The sequence below is a fragment of the Lepisosteus platostomus genome, chromosome 7 (genome assembly GCF_059453375.1).
Source record: "Lepisosteus platostomus isolate fLepPlt1 chromosome 7, fLepPlt1.hap1, whole genome shotgun sequence".
Lineage (NCBI taxonomy): Eukaryota > Metazoa > Chordata > Actinopteri > Semionotiformes > Lepisosteidae > Lepisosteus > Lepisosteus platostomus.
Genome location: NC_142617.1, coordinates 58,237,033 through 58,259,531, shown reverse-complemented (window position 1 = coordinate 58,259,531; position 22,499 = coordinate 58,237,033). Strand labels below are relative to the sequence as shown.

The window sequence follows — 22,499 nt, the reverse complement described above, 5'->3', positions numbered from 1 at the left end:
CTCCCCCAGGCAGGAGGGCTTCACCCACACGTGCTGAAAACGAGATACACTGCTTAGCCTGGCGGGCTTGGGAATCCGCGCAGGGACCAGACAGGCAAGCTCTCCCCTGGAGGCGAGACACTCGCCTTCATCCCACGGCCTCCTGGTTAGACTGGCCCTTGCAAGCACAGCACCATGTCCTTGAACTCTCCCGCTGACAGGTGCCCATGTCTGGACATAAACCAGCTCTGGTGTCCACAGGCAGGATGGATGGCGCTACGTTTTGTTTCATTAGCTTCAAGAGTTTCTAAAACCTGTGTAACCAGAGGTGTAAAACCATGGAAAAAGCAATAAAAATGCTTCAAATACCCCAAACCAAGCAAATGCATGGCTAAGCTATTTGTTTAAAAGACCCAAAAAAACTGACTACAAATTTCACGTATTTGTCAGAGAAAAAAAAAACAACGGCTTGACCTGAACTGACCATTATTGTACAGCATTGCATCAACCAAAAACTCTCCTACAGCCTAAATATTCAGCTCAAGGATTACTCTACAATTTTCAGGATTATTATACTGGCTAAAACACAAGACACACTGATGCCAAACAAAGTGGTTATAGCAGCACACAGTGCAAGGAGATCAAGCATCCAATTACAGAAAGGGGCTACAATTAAATGTGGCCAAAATGCATGGTCATTTCCCCACAAGCTCGCATTTTCAGGTTTCAGAGACAGAACTTAAAGCACCATTGTGAGCAAACAAACACTGACTGAACCACAACAGCAAAGCCCAGTGGACTTGGGAAATTTCACAGGAAGGTCTGCCAGAGACTTGTTGAATGTGGTTTTCATAAGCAATACAGCGCTAGTCTGGGACACCAGTTACACAGGCAGTGGCACACCGCTTGGTTCTAGAGCTGGATGAGGAAAAACAGAATAATGCTCTGTTCTACACTAGTGTCTCTGTAATTGTAAGAAGGCTTTTCTCTCCCTATATCCTACTGTATTATGATTTTAGTTGAAATATCTCTTAAAGCACTCTCCCTTATCAAAACACAGACACCGTACTATACTGTCACTGTAAAATATGCATTATCGGCTAACCAACCTCAAATTCTGTAATTTGAGCATTTTTTAAAACATCAGGAAGAAATTAGGCAGTTTATTCCTGGCTTTAAATTCTTGTGCTCATAACACGCTAAGCCTCCATAGCAGACATTTTTTGAGATCCAACTGTCATTAGGATGTAACTCAGACTGCTAAGTAGACAAATGTTTCAACATGGCACAGTACAGAGCACTAAAGCAGCCCCGCTCCTTCAGCAACGCTCGGCAACACCTCCTCCCAGACACCTTCAGCTGCTCCCAGCTCCCCGGCCCCACACATCCATCTCTGCCAGCGCGCTTCTGGGCTCATTCGGAGGGGGGAAGGGATGGCCAGTTTGCCCAAACACTTCTTTTTTTAGAAAAGGGTAGTGACAGCTTTCAGCTCTTGAAGCCGAAACAAAATCCCGTTTGGGCCGACACAGTGAAATTACGAGCAGCGCTGAAAGATAACCTGTCTTCGACCCCCACTGCAGCCCCCGATAACCCCACGGTCATCGACCGCCTCTCTGATGGCACGCCGACTGTGGCCACATTCCTCAGCCCCCCTCCTCCCTACTGCCGCCCTGCAGTACAGCAGCTAAGAAAACAAGCCCTGCACATGGAACAAAAGATGGAGAAACAATTCGCTCGCTGCACAATGCCCCCCTTTCACACCATCACTCCTGATGCCCTCTGCTGCACGTATAGAGCTTATCTCATACAACACACACCTCACACGCTCGACATATGAAAGATTTCACAACTAACATCTGTGCACAGAAAGGCGGCTTTACGTAGAATCTACAGTTTTACAATGCAGGTCATGTGATTAAAAGTGAACAAAGAAAATGTTTATAAGCCCAACCATTTTTCTTTCAGGGATAGTTTCCTAAAATATTCATCTTCGTGGGTAACACAAAGACAAGTCAACAGTTTCAGTGCTCATCTTGGCGAGCCTGTGAAGTTCTTGATTAATGACTCCATAGCCCAATGCTCACAAACTCTGGGCAAGACTTTGCTCTGACTTCGGATTTTCAGCTTCACTGGCAGCTCACCCAGTTCCTTGGCCTTAAATGAAACTAGTCTGGGACAAACAAGGCCACAACAGGTTTCCAGTTAAGCCTTGTGCCCTCAGGCATTTACCTCGTAGACAACCGGTTTACTTCACTGCCTGTCAAAGACTTTTAGTCTTATTTAATGCTAAAATCATGTTAACAAAGAAAACTGACTTACTACACAAAAAACTGAGAAATCCACTTGCTATAACACCTTTTGTCGTACAGCAGAATGTATTGTTCAGCACAGGTTGAAACCTAGAGGATCTTTGCACGAGAAGGCAGAATCCTGTTGGACACATCACACAAAACACTATTAACCCCTTCAGTTGAACCACAAGCTGCCTTGGACAATGCCTATACATACTGCACAGAAACTTGGACCACTGAGGTCAGCAATGAGACAAAATTCCTGTCACAGTTACCCTTGTTTCTGGACACACCAACACAGGGCTACTTTTCTAGAACAGAAAGAACCCAGAGAGGCACTACAGTGCAGCAGCCTGAAGGATGACGAATGCAGTGTTTCATTGCTCAGTACTACAGGACTATTCTCCTGGCAGCCTTCTCTACATAAATACCTGGACAAGAAAAACAGGATGGCAAACAGTCAGCGATTCCAAATACCAAAATAGAACGGGAACAAACATTTCAACTAAAGAACAATTGTTCTACCACCAACACATGAATCAACAATCATCAATGAATGGGATTATTTAAGATTTTCTCCTGATGGGGTAAACTGCCAAGAAATTATTTCAAGAAGGATCCACTGTTCTTTTTTCTAATTGATATCCGATGCACAGTTTCAATTCTCGTTTTGAAAGACCTAACGACGGAAGAGGAACTACAGTCACACCATACAGATCGGCTCTTCTTTTATCTGAAATTCAGCCTTTGCACAGGCTCAGGAATGGCCGACTGATTCAGCGCCTGAACCCTGCAGCTGGCTCCAAGCCACAACACGAAGAGCACCAGAGTCCCAACCGAAGCCACTTTCACATGTCGAAGACAGGAAATTTGTTGGAAATACATCTCGCGTTACTTCATGACTTCCTCCTCCCAGCCGATTTGCTCACATTTTCATTCTTTTTAAGCAGGAATAATACTTAAGCCCATCGTTTCACACTTTGTGGTCTTCACATCCCAAGCAGCCATTCTGAAATAATAATATACAAAAACACCTGCATGACCAGCCCCCGGACTGCTGGATTCCTTCTCCTTAGGAAACGGAAAAAAACAGCTTTTAAATGGTGGCTTATTTCAAACTTAACATCTTAGCCTGGCTTAAAGCTACAGATACTCACTAATAGATTCAGAAAATAAAACAAAAAAAATGCTCTGCATTTCTATAATGCGAGTGTGCAAGACATCTTACAAACATTTTACCTCCTAAACATGGCTCTGGTGAAGTCTCTGCTGTAAAAGGGGTGAATTCAGTGTGCCCCCAAAGGAGGGCAAAACCCACAATCCAGAAGTCCTTCTGCTGAAGACGCCTATGCCTTTAATGGGGCTGTCCCTATGCAATAACTGTGAGGTCACCACAGCAAAACCTGTTCAGAAGACACTTTGTTGTTAATTTGATCCAGCCAAATTAAAACCATGACTTTAACCCTTACCACTTATTCAGATAAGTAATACCAAAGACCATAATGACCATAATGTGACCACACCCCAAGCATTAAGACTCTGTTTTGCACTGTATTATCAATCAATGCTACTGCCACTTGATAGCTTTTGACTTCCATTCATTAAGTGCAGTAGAGCAGATCAGATAATTATGCTTGATTATATATCAACAAACACAAACTATCACGGCTGAAAACAGTACTTGTTTGTAGTTGCTCTCCAAACTCACATGGCTTTTTAGCTTAATATGAAGCTTTTCTTTTTACTGGTTTTCAGTAGAACTGTCAAACATAAATTTGTCTTCAGCTTTATACTAATATAAGCCAGCTGTGTTTTAAAACTCTGGTGAAGCATAGCGAGGCCAGTTCTTTCATCCCAGTTTTAAGGCATCATTGACAAAAGGATGTCACACTATCAGAGGCTGGGAAATTGAAAGTGATCACTGAGAAGATGTTTAAGTATTTAATTTTGCAGCTGGCAGACATGTGAAATATGTCTTTCACAGGGCTCTTTCCCCTTGTGTGTTAGTAGTTTACAGGAATTACAAACACCAAGAAAAGCTCTAGGAGTGACTTGAGGGAGTAAACACTCAGCTCACCACTGAAACATGGAACATGCACACCATTTATGGGCTATTTCAATATCTCACCTAAAACCAAGAACTGTAAACATTATGTGGCAGACAAAATGTTGCACATCTGAAATTGAATAATATCATATACTATATTGGAATTTTATTCCACATCTCCTAGAAACCCCTTTTTCAAGAAACTTCTTATAAGAAGCCAGAAAATAACGTGACCATCTCAGTTTGCTTAAAATTGACATACTACTTTGCTGATCTTTCTATAAACCTTCTAAAAGTCATGGCCACCAAACAGCTAAGTTTAGTGTCTTCTATGGCACATTTCAGAATCAGTTCTTTTGAAAGAGCAAAGCAGAGGTGTTTCTACAGTGCTGTATTTCCATTGCCTAGTCTTTTTGCACCTTCTCAATAAAAGCCCTTCGTATTTTACTTGTCCAAAAAGTTAAACGGGTGCAGCTCAAAGAAGACACACAAATTAAGCAAGTTCTCTTTACAAATACCTTAAAGTTATATTATCGAGTAGCTTTCATCCAAGGAGTCACATTCCTGAGTCTCCAATGCCCCTGTTCTGCCTGTGGAAGGTCCAGGGACTATCAACAAGATCACGAAAGACTCAAAAATTATTAAAAATGCTGTACTTTTTCATTTAAATTGTATTTTCAAAAAGAAAATGCCAGTATTTTTTTAAATATATGTATCTATACTACTATGTAAGCCCATCTCTGCTGGGAATAAAAATGAAAACTTGCTACACAGAAAAGCCCATGCAAGAACAGGGCTAACCCGAACCACCTGTGCCAGGGCAGTCCGAGACCAAGCCCGAGCCACGACGGCAGACAGGACCAGATGAAAACCAGCACAAGCAGCGGCACAGTCCTACACAAGTTCCACAGAGTGTGCGAGGAGTGATGCAGCGCACACTGCAGTAGGACTGCTGGCATGTATTAACATGGTGTGTGAGTGCAAGTGTGTGCAGTCCATGCCAGACCTCACGAGATCAGGAGGCCTTCATCACAGTGCCAAGCTTGAGAGCAATACAAGACTGAGGTAAGAAAACTGGTTCACCTCTACAAAATCCAATGTTTCTCCAAATCTTTCTTCCAGACAGATAAGAGAAGACCATGAAGTTGCTGTAGCTGAATGAGCTCAGAAAGGCCTTGTACATCTTACTCATAGATTCTCTCTTTAAAGTGCTACGGAAAGGATTCTGTATTGATTCATCCAGGCTCCCAAAGATGTACGATTAATCCTGAATTAATGCAAAACAAATAGCCATTCTTCACGTCAACTAAAGACCACTGCTCACAGGAAACTGTCCAGACACACATTATCATTAAAACTACACATGTACCTACATTCAAAGCTAAAAAAGAGAAAATAAACCGGAATTAAGGGTAGAGATTGCAGTTCTACATTCTCAGGATTGCCTGGGAACCTAATTGAGTGTTCACTGCAACTTCTATCACCAAATATACAAAAAACGATGTACACTAAGAACTAGTGTGCTGTAATATATTACAAAGTCAAGGGCTATAGTGGCTCATCTTGGCAAACTCTCTTAAAGAGCTTCACAAAAACTAAAGTTGGTAAGTATGTAGGGAATTTTAGAAAATTCTAGAACTTAAATCATTTCTTGCTTTTAAGTAATTAAAACCTTTTGGTCAGGCAAAACAATCCAATCCAGATGTCTTTGGCTAAATTTAAAAAAAGAAAATCTTACCCCAAGCAGACTTCCCAATTTCTGTCAAGGCTTCTTAATGTTCTTTAGTTTCACATGCGACCTGAAAAGTTCAGACACAAAACTTACAAAAGACGTTTTCAAAATTCATAAGAAAAAAAAAGAATTTATCAACCATGACTAACTAAGAAGAGCTATTTGTGACTGTTTAGTAGCAGCAAAGAAACAGTAAATGCATTAAATCAAAAGAAGATACAAACTAGGGTTCAGGACAAATGCCTAAAACCTGCTCTCAGTCTTCAGAGCAGCAGGTATTAAAACTGTCCTCCTAGAGCTAGCAACTGAGAGTCAAATCCTCTTTTACCAAAGGTATTTCTGAAGGGAAAAAGCAGTGCATTCTTGTTCCATTTAACACAAGAAAACCCAGGAGAATGCAACAGTATAAAGGGAGGAGAAACAAAAACAAAAAGGAGAGAAAAATACATGACGAATGTCCCAATTATAGACAACTTGAAAGCAAAACAAAAGGAATGCTAAGGAAGCTATGGTACACAACAACATTTCTGCATCAAATTTAGGAGGATAAGCTGGCTGCCTGACATTAAAAATAAAAATACACAAAGAATGCCTCATTCTTAAAGCATGTGTGTTTAGAGAAAATGTCTGTTACATTTTAAGTGTTGAACCACAGTTTCTTTGGGATGAAATCATTAAAGGAAGTTGCAAGAAGTCTAATTTGTGACTAAGTAAGAACATTAGACACTGGAAAACAATTCTCAAGTCTGAGTGCCGACTAAAACAGGAAAAGCAGGGGTCTACACAATTGTGGCCACAAGAAAAGAATAAGAAGCTACTAAATGACTTGATTTTCACTCCATAAGGAGGAGCAAAACGTTCGAAAGAAATGAAAGGCCAAAATAAACTGTTGTGTTCCCCGATTTCCAAGTTTTTTTTTTTACCTGCTGCAGCTTTGCTAGAACAATTTTTTTTTCGTGACAAACAACACTTATTTGCCCATTTTCAAACATGCCTGCTAACTCACCATCAAACACCAGAGACTGCGTCAGAGCCATTTTCCAAAAACAAACGAAACAATCCCTGGAAGTGAGCTGGGTACCGTAGACTGATCGGTCCTGGGTTTGTGTCGGATTTTGCAGTCGCCAGTGTCCTGCTTATTCTGTGCAGAAGAAGGTTAACCCTATAAATCAGAGCTGCCTTTCTACCATCGCTGAGATACAACCAAAAACAAAAAGATACACATCCCATGATGACTTTCCAGAACAGGTCACGCTCCAACCTAATGGCTTGGGTTGATTTTCATCAGCACCCAGCTATCAACCAAATTAGTTTACCAGATCAGAGTGGGCGGAGTTAATCGGGAAATCATGCAAAATAAACAGGTGATAAAACACGAGTGGTGACAAACCTAAAATATAGATGGATATTGTTTCATTTTTATACCTGGAGGATTTCCCACAGAATAAGGCTACTTTAAACTGCATATGCAATGTTTGGTGTTTTCATGATTTAACAACCCACAAAGGCTGAGTTTTAGGGTAAAGCTAATCCTGGCACTGAAATGTTGCTTATTTGCAGGAATAAAGTCAAGAAACAAAACAGTAATGGCTGTTAAAGCGGAGATGAATTACAAGATACGAAACGAGAGAGAAGCCCACGTTCGTACGGAGCTGATGACTGTGCAGCTTTTTTACAGTGACTTGGCTGTGAAAGACACCCGCTGAGAGGCTCAGCTCTCGGGACAAGTGCAGCGCCGGTATGTGTGGCCAGTACCCCAGCAGACAGAAACCAGCAGGGCAGCACTGGACTTAAACAGGCAGGGTCCTGACCGCTCCGTGGGAAACGGACTGCTGTTATCTGTCCCGGAGCCTGCAAGCCAAGGTCGGCTTGACATCCGTGACTCCAGTGCGCTCTGCGTAGCGGCGCCTGGAGCTTGTGCAGAGTCCAACAGGTGAACCCACAGGTGGGCGCCCTGACTCTCCCCCGGGCAGGTACAGGAGTCTCCCACGGAAAGCCCCGTCTTAATTTGTCGATTGCAAATTGGGTGCTACACAATTAAAAGGGAAGTCATCTAATATATATATAGAGAGCAAACAGATTTATAAAAACTTGGACTTAATTACTTTTCATTTTATACACTCCCAATATGTAATTCTACTTGCTTCCTCTGGGCTCACCGGGGTGCCATGCCAGAGGCAGAAGATTTGATTTCTCAGGTCAGCGCTTATATCGGTGCCCACGTATACAGCAGGGCATTTCACCGGGGCAATCTCAGTGAGGTACCGTGTTCAAGGGCACAACTGAAGTGTCTCTCCTGGGATTTGAACCCACAACCGTCCAATTACCACACAACTGCCTAACTACACGAGTGGACACAAACCCAGCTGTGCCAAACAGTTATGTGCCGCAAGTGGCAAGTTCTCAACTGTTAAATTTAACCTTATCCCTCATCTGACACAAACGGAAAATTGTGCTCGTGCCCCACAGTAGCACATGCCTTTATCTTAAACACAAAGCTATAAATGACACTGGTCATCTTGAGGGGAAAGTACACATTCTGAAAAAATAAAAAGGCACTTCAATCTTCAGACTACAGTTGTGGCTACAACATAAGTGGTAAAAATCATAATATATAGGAACTTGTCTCCCCCAGTGTTAACAGACGTACAAATGACCGGACCGGATTGTTATAGCCTGTGGGTTTGAAGAACTACGCGCACAATAACCTGAAAATCAACTTGGGGAATAAGCTTGAGGCAGGCCTGTCAAATCTCATCAGGCAGTAGAGCTTATGTTAGGGCAATTTCAATTTAAAACAGGAAGTTCAGGAGGAAATATAGAGAAATGTAAACAAGTGAATGGTATATTTTAAAAACCTGTCACAAACAGAGCTGCATTAAAATTTTCATTCACACTTCTGAAAAACCTGGAAGTAAATGCAAAAGTAATGTTTGGTTTCCAAGGAAGAATGCCATAGGTAATGCCTTATAGCCGGGCTTATAAACTGGGACTCAAGACAGATGTGAAAGAGTAAGAGCAGAAAGGTCTGAGAAACAGTGCCAGCAAAGCAAGGCCTAGGAATCCCAGCCCTCCCAGTCCTACTCACAACAGGCTCAAGGTTAGGCACACAAAGAAACAAGTCATCACAGCTAGAATAACCAAGAAACTCCCTTGTGTTTGCCAACCTGGGGCTTGTCTGACAGGATCTGCACCTTGAGCAGATCACACCCTGTAATTCACAAGAACACTTGATCACTACTGCTCAGACTGATGCCCAGCCTTGTGTTTATTCAGATTGGAAGGCACCCTTTGGGTTGGGCAGCTACCTCTGTTGGTCTACCATCATTCATTAGGGCGGAGTGGTGGCACTGTTGCTAAGGATCTGCGCCCGTGGCTGGAAGGTTGCCGGTTCGTATCCCGCAGCCAGCAGAGGAATCCTACTCTGTTGGGCCCGAGCTAGGCCCTTAACCCCAGCTGCTCCAGGGGCGCTGTATAAATGGCTGAGCCTTCGCTCTGAACCTAAGCTTCTCTCTTCCCATTTGTGTGTCTGTGTGACTTATGGAGAGCAAGCTGGGGTATGCAGAAAGATGAATTCCTAGTACAAGAACTTGTGTAGGGCCAATAAAGTGATCTTATCTTAACTCAGCGCCTTGCCCTTCACTAGAAATCCTCACGTTGCCCATTGCGAGCTCAGATCTCACTGACAATTGCCGGAACCACATCACCACCCTTCTGCAACTTCCTTAAGGGAATTCTGTACGATCAGACAGCCCTCCCACTCTCTAGTTAATCATGATAAAACAGTCACAAGAGTCAGCATTGCATTCTCTAGTCCACCTCACAAAGAAACCACCTCCATATTTACACTCCAAGGAAATGACCACCCTAGTGAGAGCACTGGCTTGTGGCACCCAAGGCCAGAATCTCCCGTACAAAGGCAGCCTCCATCAGCTTGGAGTGTAGAAAAGCAAAATCAATAATCACATCTCTTGTTACTTCCAAACCAGTATGTGTCCTTGTTGTGGACGGTTAAGCCCTTTAGGGGTAAAGGAGAGCTGAAGGGCTGAACATGCAAGACTCCATTTGTGAGCCGGAACAGAATGAGTTATACGTCCCTCTCTCCTTCAGGATGTGTGTAATGGCAACCCCCTTGATAAAACCATGCCTATGAACAATTCATTTTTGATAAGAAGAGATGGCAAGCTTCACAGGCTTGTCTACAGGTATTAACTATATACAAAATATAAACATTTCTATTAAAAAAATCTCACCCTTTTGACTAGCAGCTACAAAATTCAGACTGACGCACAGATCTCCGTAATTCTGAATGCATACTCGCTTTAAAAGTACCCCGATAACATACAGGGAACTAGGTATCAAATCTAAAGATTTTAAACAGGAAAGCAAAAACCTCTCTTAACGGAAAACAATGTCCACATCCTTGTCTGAAGCCATTGGACTGCAATGTCTGGAAAATGCAAGTTAAAATGCACATACGGAGATAAGCAAAGGCACATGTCCTGGATTACAGTATGTGACCCACAGAATTTGTAGTTGATTAGATATAATGTTCAATTTGTATATTAATATTGAATATGCAGACAGTTCAACAATTCTAAAATTGTGCCCTACAAAATTAAGTTGGGTTCTTTTCAATAACAGGTTGGAAAAGCTTGATTCTTTTTTATCATTCCTCTGGCAAAACCAATGTTGAATGCTGACTACTGGTTTAATTGGGGAAAACAGGATTCTGACAGGTCGTCTGCTTTTGATCATGCAGTCAGGTGTGCTGGGAGCAGAGCCTCGACAGACCACTCTGCCCTCCACCCAGACCCACAGAAAGAGGACAGGATCTGAGCCGCACGTGCACACAGCTGTGTTCTCTTCATACAAGAGGCTAAACAGGTCTGCAGCGGTTTTTTCTGCCTTTTACCATGACGCTAATTCAGCCTTGATTATGTGTCGAGAATTTCTGCACCTCAGAGCAAAAGGCTGAGGGTGAGGCAGCATTTTCTAACCACTTCAGAAAAATCACAATATCCACCTGGGCCTTTAGAAATCAACAGTACGTTAGATTTTTCACACCTTTTTTACACCTCCTAGTAAGTGTTATACTGTATGCAGTCCAGGTCAAATCTGAGTCACATGCTAAGAATGTAGTATCTGCATCACAGGAAACAAACTTCAGGACATGCAGAATGATCTTCAATGATCATGCAAAAAAAATAAGAGCACTAAAACCTCTTTGAGATAGCTAGCTTTTACAAAACAGAGCACTGATTTAACCCTCAAATTGATAAACATCCCAATTAGGCTAGAGATTATGAGAAAACAGTCTGTTTTACATGCTGCTCTTGAAATGACAAGAATAAAAAGTTAATGTTACCCTTGAAACCACATCATGAACTGCTCATTGCATTTAACAGTGCATGAACCTGTAACTTGAACTTCCTCAAAAAGCACAATTGCATTTGACAGGTTAAAGAATGGTTTAAAGATGACAGACCAAAATGTTTTGACCCAAATTACCAGAGCTCACTGCAAGAGACTTTCTTTACCAGTTGGTCATTAACGCCTAAGTGGCATTCAATGAGAGCTGGGGGGAAAAAAGATGAACTACAAAATCTATCCAAAAAAAGATTTGAATTTACCAAAAAGTTCTCATCCAATTAAAGTAAAGGTGCTTTAGCTCTTCGTAAGATGAACTAGAATCCGGGCCGTCCTACCGACCATCAAAACTGCCCACCTGACTGACCCCTGATGGGCACCAGTTAACTGGGAAGCTCTTCAGCCATTTTTATGCCGATGAAAAGATGCGAGTCGGGGAGTAACACTCGCAGTAAATGAGGTGAAGTGCATTACTCACGCTATCTTGTTCGTGATAATGGGCTCGGTCATTGCTCAAACACTCACGCTCCGACAATGCCTCCCTGGAAGGTCTGACTTCGTACTGAGCTGGTTGAGACTTTCTCCCCTCCTGTCACATCTGGGCTCGTCGCGCAAGGCCATCGTGACTCAGAAGTGTTTATTTGTGATTCGCGACAAATTAAATCTGGTTCTACCGCACTGTGAAGGCTGCCACAAGAAACAGCGAAGTTACACTGTCCCGTCTTCCTAGCTGCTCTTTCCAACCGGCTGGCGTCCAGTTCTCCAAACTTTTTGGAGATGCCGAGGGGGCTGTATGGCCTAGATTCAGTAATCCGTGCGCTGCGGATGAGGCAGGGCTCAGCGAAGCGAGGGGACAAGAAGGTGTAAGTTTATGTAACATGCTTTAACTTCATGATCATATTAAGTACTTAAGCTTAAAATTTGAAATTGGTAAAAACAACCTCTGAAATAACTGCACGACGAGTTGGACTGAAAGAACTAACACAACATAATCAATACTGGAGTCCCCAACAACGTTCTTGACACTAATATTTAATACCGAGATCTGAGTGGTTTTCCAAGACAACATTTCACATGTAGACCTTCAAATAAGCGCTTAATACATCGTACCGTTTTGCAGTAAACTCCCGTTATGTCTCTGGAGATCAACTTTTATCAGTATCATACACACAAAAGCGTCCGTTAAAAAGTTTCAACGGATTACTTACATTTCCCCATTTTCATAATAACATAAGCGCTGCTAATAAATCGAAATTAAACTGCAACCACTTACGAGCATGCTTACGCATTCCGACTACAGCAAAGCTCAGACTTTAAATGAAATTATCACACAAAGCCCCTGCAGACGCGTACGTGTGTACAATTCACATTTGTGTTACGGAAATTAAGAAAATTGCAACTGGGCGTTTAAAAAACATCAAGCATGACCAAGATTATCATGTCCTCGAACACCGCTAAAATGGTAATGGCAGTAAGAACATTCATAAAACCAGACGTCGCAGAGTACAATGAATAACTTTCTTTCGTCAGCCTCAGAAAATAAAATAGTATTTTGATTTCAGACTTAGCATTTTACCCACATTCAACAAGTGTCAAGAGGTCCTTAAAACATCGTTTTAAACCCGCAATTAGGTATTAAAACGTTGATTTCACGCAAATAATTGAGATGCCTCTTACCTCGAACTTTGTGATGTTCAGTTCGCGTGTTCTCCTTTAAGGAGCATAGCCTGCCCTGATCCAGCTACAAGTTAGCAAGGACAAACCTACATTGTTTCCAACAACTTCTCTTCGCTCTTCCAACCCCGTTGCTGGCCGGTGTACGTGTGGAAAATTAATCCTCCAAGACTACGCCTTCAATGTGCATTAAAAGATCAACAACAAAACTCCACCTGGAAATACAGCAGAACATGAATAGATTTTAAAGGGAAAACGACCACTAGTTACTCTGCAGCTCCCACTGTTCTTGTGTGCTGCGCGGCACGGAGCATGCTTCGGTGGGCGGGCCCTGCCAGCTTAGAGGCTCGGAGACCGGCTGCGTCGGACAGCGACTTTCATTGGTCAGACGGGCTGTCAATCCGACCTTCTTCACTGTATGATTATCAACAAGGTAATTACCCGTTTTGCAATTTATGAAAAGATAGAAGCTGCTGCTGTTCATTTTTTTTATCTCTCAAAATGTGTTTACTTCTCTGTTGTTTATTTAGTCACTTTAACTCTGTACTTTGTCGACTTTCCTAAGACTACGAGGCAGTAAATACCGTTGCCAAAGGTAACAAACCAGTGTACAATCAAGTCTTCCAGTAAGTCTGCGAAAGTTTAAATGAGCAGCTTTGCCCGTTGATTAAATACCATCCATACCTGTATAACACTATTTAAAAAGCTATTTTATGGCCGTTAAAAATAATTTAGTCGTATATAGAAAGATGATAACATTTTCAGCATTTGTAGTAGTGTTATACTCGTTTCACTATCGGAACAATAATAAAAATATATTATAATCTTTAAAAAAGCAAAGTGGTACTAGTTCCTAAAGACAATTCTTTTATTGTTTATTGTGTATTTCACGAATCTTTCAAATAGAAAAAAAATTGACATCTATAAGGTTTATTTAAAAAGCAAAGGCTTTGCTTTCAAACATGTTTCTCAGCGTTGAATGCTAAAATTCTGAGAATGCCATCTCTTGACATGACCAGCTATATTAATATACGGTTATACACGCTGTTCAACAAGCTACCTGGTTTTATGAAAGGGTGGAGTGTTCACAAAATAGTAATCTACCCTCTTTAGCAAATCACTGTCTTTAAACGTAATTACTATTACGGGAAACGCCAGGCTGCAGGCAAGCTCCGTACACTGTGATAAAAGACTGAGATCCGCTTATTACAGCTGCATGAAGTCTGAGGCGTCATTACCTTATTATACAAACGCTGCCGCGTGCGTGCCACCTTCTTTGTGCAGAGCTTTACAGTGTTAGAAGTTTTCTTGTGGAAGAACTGAAATTCATTGGGAGCTGTACCGACCATCGCACGTGCCAGACATTCTGGTATCAGGAAAACTTAAAAATAGGGTTAGGAAACAGGACATTGAAACATACATCAAACTGTCAAATAAACAAAACAGTATACTGTATTATAATACAGGTTAGAATGAATAAACCAATTTTAAAATATGCGTTATCAACCAATAAACGTTCAGTACGCAAGATATTCGTATATAAGCCCATCATAAACATGCTTCATTTTTGCATTTATTTCTTAAAATTCACGGACGCACGCATTAACTCTTCGTTAAAACAATACCTTGTATGCGTGCGAGTAAAATTGAAAATCTCTTGCGGTTACTTCAGTGTCCTCTGGCGGACTATAGGGGTAATGCATTGACCTTTTCTTCGTTTAGCGTATTTACAAAATTGGACCACTTGATACAATACAAAGCCAACGTATTCCACCACAATTCTTCTAAAAGTTAAAAGATGTATTTGATTTTTGCAGCTAAAGTAAGTTTAGAACTATTATGTCTCTCCATTACCAGGCATATCATTCAACCATGAAAGATCTTCACATACTGATTAAACAGGTTTGAGTAGATAGCTGCATCAGCATGCACTCAAAAAAAGGAAATACACGTAACAAAATGGGCCTTTTTTAATTTTTGTGCCACTCACCATCTGAGGTGATGTCAATGTGGAAACTGAGTTTCATCTTCCCACTTGTGTAAACAACCTTATTATAGACAGCTGTCCTCCTCCTGTGTGTACAAGAGGATGTGTATTGTTATCTAGTGTAGATTATGTCATTTCAATAAACAACCATTTGGCACCATACAGTGGAAAAAAGGTGAAATACGCCTCGATTCTTCAGGTCCTTCACAGGAATTCAAAATCTACAGGAAGCAGACACTGCAGCAGAGTGTTGAAGAAACACAGGCATCTGGGGTTCTTCCAGTCTTTAAACAACAACTTTCTGGCTGCGATACATGGAATCCAAAAAAAAAAAGTGAATGAACGCTGAAGAGCTCTTAATCTTATCTGTTTACATTCAGCAACATGCTACAGCTTCCAGGCTCCAATATCACAGGAGCACCTTCATGGAGGCTGCAAAACACAGCTTTTTACTGTCTGGGGGAGCCAAAGAGTTCTGTGAGGAAACTAGCTGGTCAGACATCTGATTTCCTGGGGTACCTGCTTACCTGCTGACATGGAAACCCATCTCCTTATGAATGTTTTCTGTCATTTTCAACATCAAATGTGCAGTGTTATGCAACACTGCGCAGACACATGCCAAGTACAAACTTGTTATTTTTTTTCCCTCCTGCTCAAACTAATTTCAGAGCAATGGATGGTTATAAGACTTGTGTATTTATCCTTCAGGCCACCTGGCTACAAAGGATCATGCGTCCCCTGATTGAGCAGATAATAAATATTCCCTTTAACTGCTCGGGATAACAAGAACCATGTGGTTTGTGTTTTTCCTTTCCAGCAGCTGCATCTGAGCCCCATCTGCCAGACGTGGTGTTGCTGTTCGTGCTGTGGGATCGCCCTCGCGGCAGAGCGCAGACCCCGGGCTGGCTGGAGTGTGGGAGACCCTTTGCAGGCCAGGTTTTAATTATGGCCGCAGGACTAGACGAAAAAAATGCTGACGACAGGAGCAGTCAGATGAGCTGTCGGAGCAATCTGGCATGGGCCACGCTGAGCCCGAGACTTCTCCGTCGGCTTTCAGAGGCTGCCCATCTGAACCGATTAAGAGACACCACATGAAATGTTGTTTTTATCCTCTTTGAACTGCACCATGTGTTTCCTGTGCTCTTGAGATGCAGAGGCTCAGCGGATCTCAGGCTCTGTAATCAGGCTTGTGCAACAGGAAGAGCACCATTCTGCTTCCTTGAGCTGCGCGGGCTGTATGGTGTGTGTGGTTCTCAGGACCACGGGGCTGAGCAGAAACTGATCAAATTGGTGTTTAGGAGCCTCTTGGATTTTCGCCTTAGAGATCATGACTTCAGAGACAGAAAAGGGCCTGATTTTGGTTCCAGTTAATGTGGTGAAGCTGTTATAAAAGGATACCAGTCTCATCTCATCATGTCAAACTGACAATTACAAAACTTTATTGCAGGGCCTATCGCCTTCAATGCTTAGCACTGAGTATGAAACAGGACTGTATACAGTATTAGCTGGGTCTTCAAATTAATCAGCATCTCAGATTACCACTACAGCACGAAGAGTATAAAGAACTGCTTATGATACACTATTGAAGATTTCTTTTCAATCAAGGATAGCAGATGAAAAATAACTATATAAAATATTTTTTAAAACTACAAAAAAGTTTTAAAGGTCTAGAGGGAGTTTTACGTATATTTTTACAATTACAACCCAATTGTACATGGCTTGGCTTTGTGGCTGCGATTGCTGTACCACCTTACCTACAGTAGGAGAGAATGGGACATGCAGACACCCTCTTCTGAGAAGCTCTACAAGTTGTTACAAGTGGTGCTTCTCTCTGCAAGCCTGCAGGTGCCCAGCAGGTGTTGCTGTTTTCAGGGATGCTAGTACACCACTGGCAGACATTAACTTTGCTGTGTCGGTCAAGCTCCTGCAGGGGAGGGCACCCAGGTGACAGCTGGTCTATGAAATGGTTGGTACAGCAATAGCAAAGTTGCTGCATTTTTACTGTAGTACATAGTGTCTGCTACTATAATCAATACGTTATTTTTAGATTCTAAATAAGGCAGATGACTAATATACATTTCAAATATTTTCAATCAAACAAGTAATACAAGCTGTAAGGGGGAGGAGAGGGCAGCCACATTTCTCCAGAAAAGAGAAATGGGACATGCTTAAAAGTCAGACCTGCCAGAGAATGCTGCTGCCAGACAACCCTAAGACACCCCCACGTGGTAATTCTACCAAAACCCTGCTCCTTCGCTTTGATTCTTCCTTCTCCTGCACACACAACAGAAAGTGAGCACAAGCATGCAAGCTTACATGTGAGATTGCCACTGACCTATTGAAGAGATTCACCGGCCAATTAAAGTTAAGACCGATCCAGTTACATCAACCCAGTGACGTTCATAAGAAAAGGCTTAGTGTTTTTCGTTTTCTAGGGAGCCACTTGGTAAGAGGGAGGAGAAGACAGAGCCACCATCTTTGCATTAAGACTACATTCTAATGACCAAGGCAAAAGGAAAATATAAAAATGGCATTGTATCCCAAGAACAGGATAGAACTGCAGTGTCTGGAATCTTCACCCTGCAATGCTGAGTGCCAGTTCCCACTTTTCCCAAATAATGCCCATGCAAGTGCTCACTCAGTTAAGAGCTCTTTTCACCACGCCGAAGTGGTCCTGAGAGGAGGGCTCTCCAGTCCCTCCTGGCTCTGTCTCTATAATGTGTCAAGGGTTTTCATGCCCAGCAGTCATCTGTGAAAAACAAGAATATTTTTCTAGGCAACAAATGAGCATAGGATTCCCCCTCCTCCCCCCCATTTTCTGATCAGTTCTGAGGTTAAATAAATAGGATGGAGCAGTGAAAACGTCTCCAGTTTCTGTCACGCTGAGCTGCTTTAAAACACATTTGAAATGCCAATTGAGCCTCATGTGTTAAGAAAGACGTGAAGGGAATTTTAATGTCATGTTAGCGGCAACAAATTCCTGTTGCCAAAGGGAAAAGAACGGAGTATCAAGCATGGCACAAAGAGGTACATAACAGGCTTCGTGCTGCTACAAGAGAGCTTCTGTAGGAGCAGAAGACGTACAGAGAGGCAGCTGAAGATCAGTGGACACAATACAGGTCAATAACTTTAAAATTAGCACTTTAAAAACAGCCCAATCAGGGTAAAATATTAGGTATTAGATATACTTTTGCAGAGTTGTCTATTTCAATAATACCAGCCAGACTGATAGCAGGCAGCTAACAAAACACTAATAACAAAATAATAATAAACAGCCTTCCAAAATGCATTGAAAAACTTTGTGATTTCTTTATGGTAGTTTCCTGGTGCATATACAAGACAACACAGTTCCACGGGAAATTATAGAGGAATTGTATGAAATTGCCGAACTACACACAAATTTTAAAAAGTACGATCTAAAAACGCTGAAAGTACTTTGAAGTACGTCTTACATTAAAGACATGCCAGTCTCTTGCAAGGATTTGCTCGTTTTTGGAAACAAATACTAATACAACTATTAGGTTCAAGTTAAAGCAGCTAATTATATAAGAAAAAGCATTAACTTCTGAATAGTTTACACATTTCAGATCTCTCACACTGAGTGCCACAGACAGGCATGTTGTGTTAAAAGCTATTAGGCAGCTCCTGACCAAGTAAGCCGGTACATCAGAATAAAGACAAAAGGAACTTCAGCTATGTACCAGCGATCCTGCCAAAAACAACAGGCACTAACGGCTGCTGTTGAAAGAGCGAAATACCAGAGCTCTATATTTAACCAAAGAGTTATTAGTCTAATCCCAAAGGGGTTTAAAGTAAGTCTGCAACGATGCTGACCTAAAATGTATAAAACAGGGAGATACAAATTTGTGAACTGGTTTGTCGCATGTTGAGTTGCTGAGGGCTGCAAGTCAAAAGAACCTCTCTTTCCTTCATCTAACTCACTGTGCATCATTACCCTCAGCTTTCCTTTCACAGAGTGCAAAACAAAAGTACTGAAAAAATTCTGTCCAAATAAACTGAACTGCCTACAAGCTAGACAACTCTTAATAAGAAATGAGTGTGTTTGCGTTTCATTGTACTTGTGGCCCAAGTAATTTTATTTTTTTCTATAAAATAATTGTAAAACTCTGTACACGGGAAAAAGTATTTAGACCTAATTTACATAAGACTTGCATGTTATCGAAGGATGAGGCATGCATGATTAAGGACCACATTCATCAACCACAATAAGTTTTATCTTAAAGTATGAGATGTGTGCTAACACACATGCCTTAAAATAAGATGGCATTTCATTAGCATCCAACAAATATGCAGAATGCATCATAATGTATGCGAACGTTGAGGTAAGATAGCTCTTATGCTGAAGCTTATATGTTTATGGATCATATACTGTATACCATTTAAAGGGGATCTGCAACGTTATTTTTATATTTTGGGGTTAGAAACAATCGGCATTGATGAGTGCATTTCAAACCACACTAAAAGCAAAATATACGCATTAACTTGGAAAACCTCCGATTTACATCACAAAATAGAAGACATTTACTGCTATGACAGCTCCATATTTTGCGATTCAGAATGAGGAAACAGAACTTCTGGTTAGGTGAAGCACCCTATTACTGTGTATTGTAAACATGCTGGTTTGTGCATACATCTCTATTAGTCTAATAAAAATATTGTTCTTGACTCCCAGATAATTTTGTACTTTTATCTTTAACTCTGCAACCAGATCATGTTGGAACATTTCTTAGGTGAATTGTCTGCTGCACAACTGTACTTGTTCTCTCATACATTGCGTGACGTTAATCTTTACAGCACAAAGGGCCACTTACATCGCCATTCATGCAAACTCTCGCTTTTGCCCGAGGTGAGACCAGGGGCTTGGGATAACATGGTGAATCACAGTACTTTCACAAAATGGATGATATTGTGCTTAATTTGAAATTTGTCATTTTTTTCTACACTGCCAATGAATTTATTTTGTTATTTGAGATTTAATAACTGGTCTGAGAAATTGGGACTGCAGTTCCCCTTTCATCTACTTATGTATCAGGATCCCAAAATGTTTGAATACGATATGTTTGAAGGTAGACGTGTGTGTCAGTTCGCTCATCCTCAAGGACTATATGAGCCATAGAGCGTGACCTTGTGACCTCAAGTTCCAACACAGCCACCCTTCTTGCACAAGTGTTGAGAATAAAATCAAACAAACAACAACTAACCTGTCACACCAGTAGATGGATTGCAAAAGCTTGTGTATGCTCAGCCACTGAATGGACAGTCATGTGAAGGCTGTGTCCTGTGATGCATTTGGCTTTTTGCAGGAACAGAAAAGCTTGCTTAAGCAGTCTGTAGAGCCTCCTGGAGCTCATGCCCACTACCTGCGGACTTGCAACGCTGGTAGTAAGAACCACAGCACTGGCCTCATCAATGCCAGCGTGGAGTGCAGTTTGCTCCCAGATGGAATTTGATCCTGTGCCTGAGCTGCACAGCAGACTCACACAGCACCTACGCTAAAAAGTCACCATTCTTCCCATTGCGGTGATGTCACTGTATCAGTCTCACCTTACAATATAGGTTCCATGACGTAACAAATTGTAAAACAGAGACTTGTGTTGCTGAGCCATTCACAGCAGTGATGTCGGAGGAGAAATCTTCCCCAGACGAGAACCAGGTGTTTTGGGGTGCTGGGGATATCTCCTGTCCAAGGAGCAGAGCCATGTGTGCCCAGAGCCCGCTAGTAAAGGGATTGAAGCCTGACAGGGGCAGGGGAGATGACGCAGTCTGCAATGTCTCATGGCTCTGTAGTGCTCTATAGAAAAGCATTTCCCCCAACAGAAACTGTGCAAGGGATATGACAGCAAGCTAAGATGATTAACAGTGGGTGACTGTGGTTTGGAGAGCTAGGAAAAATAATTGTCAGTTCCCAAAACTATTATTTATATCAGGGGACATTAAATACATTCAGCTTGACTGAATTGCTGGCTTGCGTTTTGGGCCCAATCATGTCTCTCTCAGGTCACGAGTTGACTGTATTGTTCGACCAAGCACTCCATAGTCCCGTCAGAGATCCTTCAGAGAAGTCTGGCATCCCCACGCCCAAACGAAAATTATGGCTGACGTATCCTCTCACTTCACGAGTTGCTCATCCCTCAGAGCATAGCCAGAATGTCCTGAAATGTGGTGTTGTATCTCTGTGTGCTTCTGACACATAAACAAGTCAGCAGCAGTGTAAAACATGAAATGAAGTAATTATTTGTCACTCTAGAAAGACACTGGACACTCAGTATTGGCATTCTGGACATTATTAATGTGAAAAGAACATTCTGAACAAAGAGGAAAGGACACTTTTAATAATTGTGAAAAACGTTATGAAGATAAATAATATATAACAGATTTATTGCTCATTACTCCAGTAATACACTTCCCGTTCTATCTCTATCTCATTAAACTTTGGATTTTGTATTTAATGTCTAAAACTGAAATATGTTCCATGCTGCTGTTTCCAAAATACTGAAGGTCCCTACAGTAGAATGAGCGTATTGAATAGTAAATGAGCACGATGGGACTATGAACAAGAGCTGTGGTAGATTTTATAGGCATCAGAAGGGAGCAGAGAGGTGAAGGAATTTCAACACTGCTATACGTTTTGTACTGTAAGATGAAATATGGATGGAGAAATCATGCACAAGTGGAACTGTAACCACAAAAATGCTATATATAAGTACATTTACTGGAATTTCTTGGTGCTGTGGATGGAAAATTGCCATAAAAAGGTTTTGCATCATAAAATGTACTGACAACTGAGCAACTCAATGGATCAGATTCTTTTCTGATGAGCATCATCGACTGCACAGCTCATTAGAAAGTCTGTGAGAAAGTGTTTTTGGTGACTGAGAAGAATGCAGGGTCGTGTCTCCTGTTTAATCATATAGAAAATACTGCAACCCTTGAGAAAAAGAAAACATTGTGCAGAAAACATTTCTGTGGCTGTGAGGAAAGAGGCGGTTTTGTAAAGACCATGAAGAAACTGTCTGAAGTCTTGTCGTCCTTCAGACTTCCTCCCAATCCCAGGTGTGAGACTGGCACACTGAAATGGCAGAACCTGAGATTACAACATCGAACAGGAGAATTTGCACTTGACTGCACTTGATTTAGCCCTGTGACTTTTAATTTAACTGCTTTCACAACGTGTTACAATATATAAAGGAACATTGGAAAGTAAATTAGCACATGATGTGATCTGCTGAATGGCCAGTGGCTGTGATCTTATGTGTAGCAGAATTCTGGACTGTGAGCCCCGATCAGTGTGTAACTAGTATCCACATCAATCTCCATCTCCTCTTTTTCGCTGACCATCTTTAAAAACACACCATAAAATAATGTAAAATTTTAAAAAGTTTCTTGTGCTGAAAATAA

The 22,499-nt window shown here is 41.6% G+C and overlaps 1 protein-coding gene and 1 long non-coding RNA gene across 7 annotated transcripts in view; one reads left to right on the top strand and one right to left on the bottom strand.

The window, feature by feature from the left end:
• Positions 1–13,363, bottom strand: part of LOC148659324 (A-kinase anchor protein 13-like) — a 117,785-nt gene extending 104,422 nt beyond the window's left edge. For 5 of the 6 annotated variants that reach the window (XM_088641430.1, XM_088641429.1, XM_088641434.1 and 2 more), the window contains exons 1-2: positions 13,097–13,363; positions 6,056–6,116 (exon numbers count right to left, since the gene is read on the bottom strand). The gene's annotated coding sequence lies outside the window, so the exon portion shown is untranslated. The remainder of the gene's footprint in view (positions 1–6,055; positions 6,117–13,096) is intronic. The other variant, XM_088641431.1, reaches the window with a different exon arrangement.
• A 33-nt stretch (positions 13,364–13,396) lies between these two features.
• LOC148659323 (uncharacterized) lies at positions 13,397–18,377 on the top strand. The gene is made up of 2 exons (XR_015940432.1): positions 13,397–13,526; positions 15,898–18,377. It is a non-coding gene; the product is annotated as an uncharacterized LOC148659323 (long non-coding RNA).
• The last annotated feature ends 4,122 nt before the right edge of the window (positions 18,378–22,499 follow it).